Source organism: Herpailurus yagouaroundi, unplaced genomic scaffold (assembly GCF_014898765.1).
Source record: "Herpailurus yagouaroundi ecotype Mexico unplaced genomic scaffold, PumYag 162, whole genome shotgun sequence".
NCBI classification, from domain to species: domain Eukaryota; kingdom Metazoa; phylum Chordata; class Mammalia; order Carnivora; family Felidae; genus Herpailurus; species Herpailurus yagouaroundi.
This window is the reverse complement of record NW_024412403.1, coordinates 62,172,111-62,185,400: the sequence shown is the minus strand read 5'-3', so window position 1 is coordinate 62,185,400 and position 13,290 is coordinate 62,172,111. Positions and strand designations below refer to the sequence as shown.

Genomic DNA, 13,290 nt, shown 5'->3' with positions numbered 1-13,290 from the left:
TTTCCTTCCTTATTACCCTTTATCTATTTCCATTTCACAGAATAGATAAATAGATAACTGTTGCTTCTCATACTTCCTCTTTCTGATAGGAAGATAGATTTTTTTATGTGTGAAGGGCTAAATCTAGCTTAGTAATTTATAAAAATAAGCATAATTAACTAGTTTTTTGAGTCTACTTTTAAAATTATAATTCCTCTTATTCTTCATAGGCTTTCTGTTCAGATAAAACCACAGAAATTGGGGCACCTCGATTTTAAAAATTAAATTGCCTCTATTGATGATTAAATTCAACATTTTATAATAACAATGTAACAATGATAGAGCATCAAGCTCAGCTCGGTAGTGGGTCCAAAAGTAAACACATATGAAATAAAATAAAAATATTTTGGATCACATAATGTCATTTCTCAAAATAGGTCAAACTTAAAATGTAAAGCACTTAAGATGTTCCTAAGGATGTTCACTAGGTCATTGGGGAAATGGTCTGCAGTCTAATTTAGGTTCAGAGTTCTTTTATGGAGCCACTGTCCCCTGCAGACCCTGCTGAGGCCCTTTTCAGTGCCTTAAATGAATTAGCTATTCAATTTATTAATGACCCAGGAGGCACCACCGATTACCCCCCTCTTCCATGTCTAGTCAGGCCTAACCAGTATAGAGGGAAGATAAACTTTCCTGCACTTCACAGCATGGAATTGGACTTATTCAGTCCCCACTGGGGAATACAGCTGTGCCAGCCTGCAAGTAAAAAGAACTTAACACAAATCCTCTATCGTATACCTCCATCTGGAATGGTGCTGATAGCAACTTCACCTTCATGTGACCCAAACTATTCTAGGGACTCTCAAGATACCATTTAACAGTTCTAGATCTGTGCTGTCCTCCAAATCAAAACAGAACTCAGGACTGTCATAACAACATCATTATACACTCACTCACATATTCCAAACCATGAGAGAAAAACTGACTATAATATTTTTCATTATATTTGCAAACTTTGTATTCTATGTGAGCTCAGGTCATTTGCAGGGTCTCTTTAGAAAACATGAAAAGGTGATTCTGCCACATGTTATTGTTAAGGGCCCACAACACCTTGGCCTAATTCCAGTTGAATAATTACATTTATGTCATCCTTATTTTCTATTTCCTGGATTGTTTCAGTTGAGTATGGAAAATAAACTTTCATTTTCACTCAGAAAAATGGGCATATATTACTGAGATCCTACTGCCTTCCTCTTCAGTAATAGGAATGGTGGTTTAAAAAGCTGGTTAGGGCTGGGTACTGTGGCTATTACTATTGTTACAGTGTTTTCCTGATTCAGAGATACTCTGTGAACATCCATACTGGCTCCTGGATGAGCTGTGGAAGATAGAGTAATATCTTGAGTAAGCTTTCTTTCTATCTCCTTACTCGCTGTTTAGTTTACCACTTTAACTTAAAGGGACAGACATCCTCTCTTTTTCTCACACAACTAGGGCCACACTAATAGCCTCCCTTCAGCAATGCTTACTTTATAGCAGGAACTGTGCTGGTTCCATTACATGCCTTTAACACGTAATAGGCACAAACATAGGCAACATGATCTTCATTTGACAGACAGGGAAAATGTCACTTGCTCAACACCACACAGTTGAAGAGCGGGAGCTGGAATTCAATTGTAGGTTTGTCTGATGGCAAAAGCTAATCTCGTAACCACCGTGCTACCTCATATAACTCTCATGCTGTCCAGAACTCTGGACAGAACTACAGATAATTGGTCATATGAGTAGCTTCTCTCCATTCTTGGCACCACTTCACACAGGCTGACCCCATTGACCGAACCTCAAAACCATCGTGTGTCACTCGCTTCAGAAGGGCACATGATGGTTACATTATGCTTACAGGCCAAAAGGAAGCTGAGCTGCTATTAAGAGAAACTCTGCTGCATCACTTTATCTGCACAACAAAAATGGTCTTACCCACCTCCATCACCACCTTCTGCTGTTAGAGATCCCCTCAGCATTTAGTCTGTCCACTCCTATCTCCTTTCCTTTCCCTGGTAGAATTGTAACAGTACATTTGGCAAGGTTAGCAAGTAACCACTTATTTACTTTAGTTGCCAATAAATAACTATAGCTGTTAATAATTGTGCATATGTTTTGTGTGGCCTTACATAATCTGAGACAAGCTTAGTTAGACATCTGGCATCTGAGGTTGGGTTAATATGCCTTCATAACTGGTCTCCTGTTATATAATTCTGTATTAACAAAAAATAGATCACGTAAGAAACAAAACTAAACACTTAATTTATTAGGGTATTTTATAAGTGAAACACACTCATGTACTCATGACATTTTCTTGAATGTTACCTAAGTATCAGTTGTTGTGCAATAATATGAAAGGAGATGTCTGATATATGCTTTCTTGTTTTAAAATGTACCATATCTGGGGCGCCTTGGTGGCTCAGTTGGTTAAGCATCCAACTTCAGTTTAATCTCACAGGTTTGCGAGTTCAAGCCTCACGTTGAGCTGTCTGCTGTCAGCATGGAGTCTGCCCCAGATCTTCTGTCTCCCTCTCTCTGCCCCTCCCCTACTCATTCTCTCCCTCTGTCTCTCTCTCTCTCTCTCTCTTTCTCTCAAAAATAAGCATTTAAAAAATAAAAAATAAAATGTACCATATCTGTTTAAATACAGATGTTTAAATACCTTAAACTGTATTGTGTTATATGAGCTATATGTACATATTTTTTATTTTGGTTTTTTGTTTGTTTTTAAGACTTTATTATTTAAGAATAATAAATAATTGTTGGATTGACAGCAAAATTAATAGGAAGGTGTGTGAACATATTTTTTAGCACTGTTACATAGTTAGCTCTATGAGGGTAAGATATGTTCTGTTTTATCTGTTAGCATATCATAATGCCAAATACAACCCTTTGCGTGTACTAGATGCTCACTAAATATTGTTGACTTAGTGAATAAATTAGTCTGTAATAGGTTGAACAGATTTGCAGTCCTAAATTGTTCTTGCCGTCATTTCACTCTGCATAATTAAAGAAGTTTAACTAAGATGATTAAAAATGTGTTATTGAATTACTGGTGTAGATTCTAAAGCAGTGGGATGAAAGAGACCCTGGCCGTACCCCTCTGAGGAAGCAGTGAATGAGTTTCTCACTGTGGGTATACTTTGTGGATTTTATGTGTGACTGAATTAATTTACTTCACTTATGAAGGTTAGATTTATGATTTCCATATGGCAGTCTGTAACTTTTTTCTTTTATTCCTACCCTACCAACTAATATTTTTTCCTATTATAAAACTAATGTTTACTGTATAGTTTAACTATATACAAAACTAAAAAAGCAAAAATTAAAATTATCCATAGTCTTATCGCCCAGATATAATCACTCAATGTTTTTGTGTGTTCTTTCTGTTTTTGTACTCATCTACACAATTGCAGTATGTCTATGCAACTGGTACCCTATATGCTTATAGAATATTATAGTACCACAAGTTACCTTTTGGAGTGTTGCAAAATATTCCTTTACATGGATGTGCATGCTTTAATTATTTTTTCCACTGTTGGACATTTAGTTTGCTTTTAGTTTTTTGCTATCATACAAATTTTCTTTTTTAGATTTATGGTTTCCAGTTATGTAAGATAGATTCCTAGTACTAAAAACGACTGAGTAAAAATTTTGATACACATTACCTAATCGTTTTCCAGAAAATTTATAGCAATTAACACTCCCATCAGAAGTGTATGAAGATGGTGTTTCATTGAGTCACCATCCAAATGGATTATTTCCTCTACACGCTTTTCATCAAGGGTTAACTCAGTAGACCTACTGACTTGAATATGTTACCTTCATTCACTATGTTCAGAAGTATATAAATTAAACACTTCAGTTTGCTTTCAGAAAGAGTTATGAAATATTTTCAAGGGTCACAGTAGCTCAGAGGTTACGTGTTGCAATACAGTTTCCACCTACAAACAAATATGTTTCAGGTCTAGTTGTAAACTCTGCATACTTTGAGCCGGAAGAATTTCCGTTACCTTCTGTATTGATACCACATCACTGGCAATTTTCTTAAAGTGTGTTGGGTTGGGGCATTCTATCTGGTGTGACTTTAGTGTTCTCTCTTGTAGGTAAACAACGCTCATTTCTATTGCTGTTATAACCTGAAGTTAATGAACATTCAAGGCTTACTTTTATTTATTTATTTATGCCTGTTTGTGGACTGCCCTATGTAAAGCACCTTTCTTCCTCACAAGTGTTCAATCCAAACTTAGTGCAGATGAATCTGAGTGGTTTCATTTTTAGAGAGTAGCGTCATATTTGTTTTAGGAAAGCAATGGTGTTGAAAGAATAAAAAAAAATCATTTTTAAGTGTTTACCTTGTTCTCTAGTGAGAGCATTTTGTTTCAGGGGCCATGATGCGTCTTAGTCCCTTGCTGGTACTTGTTTTTGATAACACTGCTAAGGGACTCTTTGTGTGTGTTTATTCACACATATAAATTTGGGGCGATCTGAAATATCATCTGGGGAAAATATAGATATAAAATTACCCACCTCTTTAAGGACAGCAGTCGTTTCTACTTCTCTGCAGAGACTGCCTCAGCATAAATACTGGCTCCACTTAGAAAATTAATTTTTACTTATATGATATATTTCTTTTGCATTTCAGAGTGCCTGGTAGATTGCACGTCTGTCTGTGCCCCATAGCTGCACAGGTATGTATATGAATTACCAATAGTTATGTAAATCTACGTATGAACTTGCAAGTTATTACAATTTTGTATTTTAAAATTGCTTACAGATTTCATAATGTGAAAATGTTAATTTTTGAGTACTTATTAATATTGACAGCTTCAAAGGGGAGTGCATTTTATACATACCTTGCATTTCACTCTATTGTAAGAATCAAATAAACATTTCTAAGATTTGATGAGGCAGAATAATTTTAATTACAAAGCATTCATCTGGTGAAGAGATTAGAGAGTATTTTATGGAACTGTTCTATTAAAGCGACTGCTGATATGGGGTCAGAGACTATTGCAAAACCACTGTTTTTGACATTATTGTTTTATTTTCAAACTTTTTTTGTTGCTGTGAGTTTATTTTCTGTGGTGGTTGTTTTAGGTAAGGAGTGGTTGCAGATGTACTGTCTGCTGCACTGTCTCAAGCACTACAGGAATGGAAAAAAAAATGTTTGCACCTGTTTAAAATCTCAACTGTGCAGTGTTGTGGTTCCTGGGCAACAGGCAGGAATTCTCAAAAGCTTGGTTGCACCTGCTCAATTGTTTCTTGCAGCTGTGTCATATGAGTGAGTGCACAGAGAAGCTTGTTAGCAGTTTGCTCGTGCTGTTACGTATTTTGTGTACTCTGAGTGTGAAGGATTCCTACTTGATATAGACCTTGAACTATTACATTGGTTTATTATAAAACTCATTATTTTCTCCAAATCCTTCGTTCTGAGTCTCATTTTTTTTTTAACTAGCTGTTGACTGCCCTAGATAATGTGTATGTTAACTTCTCTAAGGGATACCTGGGAAAGTCAATCTCTCTAGATTACTGGGTGGATAATGATTTTGGTCCTGGTAGAGACATTTTGTGTTTGGCTCAGTTTCACCATGTTGGCAACCCCACTATATGAAGCTGGATGTAGTTATTGATCCATTTAGCTGAACAGATTTGAAAGCATTTGGCTATTAGTGGACACATGGGGCATATTCAGAAAATTTAAGGGTATATTGTAAGATGATTTCTTGATTTGTGCATGTGTCTGTTGCAGTTGGGTGGAAGTGAGAGAGGAAAAAAAAAAGTAAAACTTACTTTGTGGTAGTCCTAGAAAAGGGGCTAAAATCCAGGTGAGGATTTTAAGGCTGGAATATTAATATTTACTTTCATCAAATCATTGTCACCTGGTATTTTTTCCCAAGTGTTGATGTTTTAGATGTCAATAGCTCTATTTTCTGATAAATATCTAAATTTTTAGTGTAGAAAAGCTATGAGAAACTGCATCTTATACTAATTAGGTGAAGCTCTTTAAATGCAAAATAAAAAGTGATAACTTAATATAAAAAACGTCCTTAAGTAAATAATTTATTTGGTAGTCCCAAATTCCTGATATTGAAAACTTATTCAAATAATTTGCATTATTGGGGCGCCTGGGTGGCGCAGTCGGTTAAGCGTCCGACTTCAGCCAGGTCACGATCTCGCGGTCCGTGAGTTCGAGCCCCACGTCAGGCTCTGGGCTGATGGCTCAGAGCCTGGAGCCTGTTTCCGATTCTGTGTCTCCCTCTCTCTCTGCCCCTCCCCCGTTCGTGCTCTGTCTCTCTCTGTCCCAAAAATAAATAAAAAAAAAAGTTGAAAAAAAAAATAATAATTTGCATTATTCTCCTTAAGAGTACTATATTTTTAAAAAGCCTAAGGAGTTTCCATTAGTATTTAGTAACAAAATCTTAGAACTTGTATATCTTTTCTTTTTATTGATCCATCTAAGTTTTTTTTTAATCATCAACTTATAATACAATGTTTTATACATAGTAGGTGGTCATTAAGAAATGAGGGTATATATGAATAAAACATGTCTGGAGTTGTATTAGAAACAGAGGAATAGAGAGTCTTAGAAATTTGTTACTTCTTATATATTCTGAATGGGTCTCTGGACTTCTAGTTCTCATATTGCTGATTAGACAGAGATGAGACTACTGATAAATTCTGTCCTTAAAATGAGAAATGAATATGTAAGAATTGATCCTCATTATAATTAAGAATTTACATAACACGATTTGCAATATATTTTTGCTGAGTATGAGAAAAGTATATTATACCTGTTTTTTTGCACAATGCTGAGGCATTCAATGACTAAGTTACTGTAACTTTAGAAATACTTTGCAGCATAGGAATAAACAAATCTTCTGCGTTGTATGATCAATGCCATAGGTTCCCTGAATAATCACTTTCTCTTCATCTCTCTCTCTCTCTCTCTCTCTCTGTGTGTGTGTGTGTCTGTCTCTCTTTCATCACCGTCTCCCTCATTCCCAATCTATACCTCACTGAAAACACAAAAGTTAAATGTATGTTAACTTTCTTCAGGTCAGATAAGATCAGATTATATTAAAAATCTGTAACTGTTTTTGCTAAACATTAAGTAATGGGTCCTATGTTTACTGTATACATGTTTATAATTATGGTTTCTGCTATTCACTAAATTCTAACTGTAAATAAGTAGAGATAAAGCCAAGTAGAGGTACAGTCAAAATGGGGTGGTTAAGACCTGCTTGGATAAGCCCTTCTCGAGATCCGTTTTGTGTGGCATTCGGCAGTGACCTAACAATGGCAGAGGGTGCAGTAAGAGCCAATGTCCTTCTAGTGCATCAAAACATTTTTCTTTTTTATGTTTCTCAATTTTTGGTACCACTAATTAATGTTATTCATAGGTACTGTTAGGCTTGGAAGTACCTTTCCTCTGGGAACAGTTTTTCTTTCACCTTAGTTTACACCAGTATCAAGGACATTCTTTTTTTTTTTTCCTTGAAGCTTAGTGTGGTAGAATAAACTATATTCTTCTTTCAGTCTCAACATTAGAAATTAAGAGATGAGGTAAGAACATTGATTAGCTAGATTACTAAACCGGATAATGGTAGCTGTTTCACTGACTTGTACCAGAAATTATAGTATGGAATCCCCAGGAAGGAGAAATCACCAAGCGCCAGGATTCCTGGGCATAATTACAGATTTTTCTGTGATGTTAGAGTTAAAGAAATAAAGGAAGAAAATCAACATTTATTAAGAATGTCTAAATATTTCTTTTTCACCTTCCTTCCCTTCCACCCTCCCTTACTCATTTTCTTTCTTCTTTTTATTCTACACAGTAAATGGATGCCTACTATTTGTCAGACACAGTGCTAAGCTAAATGAATAAAGAAAAGTTCTTGTCCTCAGAGAGCATACAGACTAGTACAGGAAGCAAAGATAGGTTTAGAACTCTTTTAGGTTTCATCACTTATCATGAGTATGGACCCAGTCAACATATTTAATATTTCTGTTCCTTTGTGACTTCTTTGGAAAATTGGAAAAATAATAGTGTCTACCACATATAGTGTTGTGTCAAGTTAGATATCAGACAATACATGTAAAATTCTTAGTTTGATGATTTGCACATAGCAAATGCCCAATAAATCTTAACTATACTACTATTATTTCTATCACTACCACCACTACTATAACTTAGATACTGAAGAAAGACATCTAATTGCCTGAAAGCAGAGATCCTGGCCTGGTCATTGTCACATACATTGTTTTAGAGGTTTTATCCAATTTTACCTCTGCTTCTTATACCTAAGAAGAGATTCTAAATGTCATACAGTGTTAGAACTTGAAGGGACCTTAATGGTCATCTGTCAAACATCTTTATTATATCCATGGTGAGGAAGGAAGCTCAGAAAAAATTCATGTACTTGTCAGTGTTATACAATCCAGTAGGTGAGAGATGTAAATTTGACTCTTGATTTTTGGTCTAGTGTGAGATACCTCATGTGGAATATCTTCTTACTAGTGATTTGAGAGCTGATTGTTTATCTCCAGGAAGTAAATGGACTAGGTCAAGTTGCAAGAATATTAACATAAGAAAAACTATCATAGTACTGAATCTAAAAGACCTACAGGTATTTTTATAATGGTGTTAATTTTATCTAAGCTTATTAAAGCTTCTCAGTTTGTGTTTGTGAATAATTGATATCTTCTTAAAGAGGATAAATTGAGTCAAGTTTAGCAAGACATTTACTATCTTTGTGACTTCAGATGCTTTAAAGGAGTCCCTGGATTGCAAATACCTTTTAGGATATCTGGATTCTAAATCTCTTGCCTGAATTTGAATTTAGGAGCTTTGGGGTCCAAATAGCCTGCATTGAAATCCTAGTCCAAAACCTCAGTAGCTGTGGGACCTGAGGAAGGTTACCTGACCTTACTAAACCTCATTTTTTGTCTAAAATATGGTGATAAGAATATCTACCTTTTCAATGATAGATGTGAGGATTAAAGTAGATTAGGTATACAAAATGCTTTATTTAGTGTGCAACATTCACTAGTATTCCCAGTATTCCCTACATATTAATTTTCTTCTTTCTCCTCTTGTTAAAATATAAAAGTTGTTATGATGTGCTGTATAGGAATTGGGAGGAAGTGTAGGATTCACTCATCAAGAAAATTAATTCTGGCAAAGTTAAATCTTCAGTGACGGTGGTTGAGTATCTCAGTTCGCCATGGTTAGACTCACCATTTCTAACTATACATGCTACATGTCTGTAGAAGACTGGGGCTGTTTAAAGAAAAATTTAGGATGAGGATAATCCCATCCACTTCAATGTCTGTATTATGGAAATGTGCCTTTCAATGGAAGGTCTGTTGATACAACTCCAGGAAAACAATCTCTTGCAAACAGGGAAGAACCAGTCGTCCCCTTTAAACTATGGACTCACATGCATCCTAGTGAACTGAACGTGGTTCTGTTGGGAAGGGTGTCACAATGTAAGCGGCTTCAGATGTAGGGAACATGGTTGGCAATGAGTAAATGGCTGTGTGAGGCTTTTATTTTTTTTTCCTTGAGAAGGAAATTAGTGTGGTAAAATATCCTGATACTCTCCTATGCAAACTCCCTCAACAGTAGAAAAGTGGATTATGAATTTGTGTGTATGATTTTCCCTTACTTATCTTTTTTTTAAAATTTTTTTTCAACGTTTTTTATTTATTTTTGGGACAGAGAGAGACAGAGCATGAACGGGGGAGGGGCAGAGAGAGAGGGAGACACAGAATCGGAAACAGGCTCCAGGCTCTGAGCCATCAGCCCAGAGCCCGACGCGGGGCTCGAACTCACGGACCGCGAGATTGTGACCTGGCTGAAGTCGGACGCTTAACCGACTGCGCCACCCAGGCGCCCCCCTTACTTATCTTTAATAAAAACTAGATGATCTTAATTATGGTAAACCATCTTTTTTTTCCTGTCATCCTATTTATATTGCAACAGTATCTGCCCGAACAACAATCAAAAAAGAAGGGGAAAAGCACTAGATAACACATGGAATAGACCATTACTCAGCAGAGTTCATAAAGTTGTGTTGCCTGATGTCAAGTGTACAGTTTTGATCATGATGAGTCAAAGTAAACATTGATGATTAATGAAATTTTTAATTAGTTAGGTATTAGTTTGCTAGGGCAGCTTAAACAAGAAAAATCCATATTCTCCCAGTCCAGAAGTTTGAAACCAGTGTTTTGGTAGGGTCAGTTCCTTCTGAGGGCTGTGAGGGAAGCGTCTCGTCCAGGTCTTTCTCTTAATGGATGTATAGATGGCCATCTTCTCCCCGTGTCTTTTCACATGATCGTCTCTCCATGCTGATCTATGTATCCAAATTTCCCTTTTTTTTATAAAGACGCTATTCATATTGATTAGGACCCCCTCTATCTTATTTTAGTTTGATTACCTGTTTTGTTTGTTTGTTTTGTTTTGTTTTGTTTTGTTTTGTTTTGTTTTGTTTTGTTAGAGGAGAGGGCTCAATTTAACTCATAACAGTCAGGTTAATAGTTAACATTTATGGGGTGACTTTTGTATTTCAGATGTGTTATATATATTATTGATAGTCTTTACAACAATCTATTAGGTGATGTTACTTTTCCCATTTATAGGTGAGAAAGCTTAAACTTGGAGAGAATAAGCAATATGTCCAAGATCACACAGCTAGTACATGTTAAATTGCTAGTATTTGAACCCACATAATTCCAGGCTGCATTTTGAATGGATGAGCTTCATAACAACTCAGTCACAAGCCCCCAGAATACTTCGAGGAAGTTCTTCCTTTTTTTTTTTTTTTTTTTTTGTCATTATTAGGGCTTGTGCCAAAGGACATTTTATCCCTCGAAAATGGTGCATTGTGCTATTGCTAAATGCCCAGCACTGACTGCCTACCTCTTCACTCCTGATGTTTTTTTGCTGATAATTGTCTTCGAAGTCTTAGTGTTTTAGCTCTTCTGCACCTGATGAAGCCTTTGGACAGGATGGATTCTGAACATAGACTGCATGGATTGATTCTGGCCCCAGTTTGTGTGGACGGCATTGAGAGCCAAGTCATGCCCAGGGTCTGCTACTCAGCACATGTGCACACTGCTCCGCTTTCTGTGCATTCTCCCTTACATTTGATTTTTGATTTTGTTTTACTCTTAACAGGTAGTTTGTGATTTTTTGCCCTCTTTTTACAGTTCCTGCCACGAGTGATAAACATTGAAAGGGATGAGGTGTGAAGAATGATAGTGTAGGAAATATCTCTGCTTATGGGAAAGCTAGTGCCTCTGTAGGTGTTTACTATAAACTGGCTGCAGCCTTGTTGCTTATGCAAACTACCAGAGCAAGGAGCATTGTGTACCTTATTTAAGTTTCGTATCTTACCCATGGAACAGTTTGTTTCTCACTTTGAGGTTTTAAAGCAGAACTTGCTCATGACCTAATTTCACTAATAATTCTCTTAAGTAACCCTTGTACTCATTTATAAGATTTTTTTCCACCCACTGTCTGTCTACCCTGGTTTAAAAATTTTATATATGTACTTTTAAAAAATTGATTAGCTGGAGAGCTGCCCATTCCTCTGTGCTGTATAATAAGGATTTAAAATTGCACACTGAATTCTGTATAGTGTAATTAAAACTGACCCACATTTGGACCTGAGTACACCAGGACTTAGCCAAACTTGCCATGAGCTGAGTTCTGGTGGCAGATGGGAACTAATGAGGACACACTCCACTCCAGAATTTCCCAGCTGCTTGGCCCCTTTTTGTACAAACAAGGTTTGGAGCGAAGTCCGGATCCCAAGAGCATGTTCTGTAAATGTGCTGTACCCAATGATTTGGGAAATGTTCTCACAAAACCAGGCTGTTTCAAGGTATCCTTAAGACCTCAGCTACTGTCAGATTTTAAACATGAAAATTAGAAGGGGTCTTTTGTGCTCTCTCCAACCAATTTCTAATTTTAAAGTGAATTAAAATCACATTCCCTGTGCCCCCACCCGTCTTTTTTCCTGTGCCTCAGGGTAGAACGATCACTCATATCTGAACCTGGAGATATTTGCAGGTGGTTGTCTCAGGACAGACTAGGTCTCCTTGCAACCTATGGATCTCTTCAACTGGTTTGATGTCCTGGGACTATTCAGGCAGATGTAATTGAATCAGTTTGAAGCAGCTGTAGCTGGCATGTGGTCTCTCAGATTGCTAGCACCTGCTTGTTTTTTTGCAACTCACTAGAGTGAGAGAAGTGCCAAAACCAGCATTGGTCTTGGAGCAGATAAAGCACTTCAGACCCTATATTCCATTCTCCTTCCAATCTAGCCACATCATCATTGGTGCCTGAATTAATAAAGCCCCCTTTTCATGATTATGTCTGAAGTATACTTTTCCTTCTCATTCTTCTCAGCATCGGGATCCTGACAGTACTGACCATGCTAGTCCAAAAAAAAAAAAAGGGAGTATAATGGTGATCAGGTGGCTTTGGGGCTCTCTTATCATTAGACAACTGGGTAGCCTGTGGTTTGCAGAATCATTTAAATGAACGCACCAAATTCATTTGCTGTTCCAGCACAGTCTTATTGGCACAGAGAATGGGCAGTTAATGTATAACAAACTGTGAGCTGTTATGGAATATGATAAATACATTTGCTTAGCAGGGGGGAAATGTAAAATGGAACTATTTCTCTAATGTAACTCCAATCGACATGGATTTCTTCAACACTTATTATGTGCAAGAAGGGCAGCCTACTAAAAACGGGAAAAAAATTTTAGGACATACTAAATATACAAAATATATTTTAAAAGATACAGATTTGGAATTTTTATAAAAGGTTTAAATCCATTTAAAAATGTGTATTTACTTTATCTTCTCTTCATCCCACTATATTATTTGATAGGCGTATATTTAACCCTTAAATATTACCAATTTCCTAGTGTTTCATTTCAACCTGGAGATGACAAAGACAATGTATTTAAAGTTTATAGTTCATGTTACAGAGTCCTTTTAACATGGTTTTCACATTGATGATCTTTTGGGAGAAACCAAGAGACAAATTGAGTTTATGAATAATAGTAATAGTGAATTATGAAAAAAAAGAAATTTCATTATCATCAGCAGATGCCTACTTTGCAAGGCCGGCCTAGACACTATGGACAAAAAGAGTTATAGATGGTCCTTGACTGTAGGAATCATCCAGTATTCTTGAAGAGACATGATATAAATTTTAAAATAAAAGAAAATAAGTCACCCTCAGTATT

At 36.4% G+C, this 13,290-nt stretch overlaps 1 protein-coding gene across 14 annotated transcripts in view; it reads left to right on the top strand.

The window, feature by feature from the left end:
- Positions 1-13,290, top strand: part of ZBTB20 (zinc finger and BTB domain containing 20) — a 774,657-nt gene that overhangs the window by 199,404 nt on the left and 561,963 nt on the right. For all 14 annotated transcript variants that reach the window (XM_040484983.1, XM_040485001.1, XM_040484982.1 and 11 more), the window contains one exon: positions 4,667-4,712. The gene's annotated coding sequence lies outside the window, so the exon portion shown is untranslated. The remainder of the gene's footprint in view (positions 1-4,666; positions 4,713-13,290) is intronic.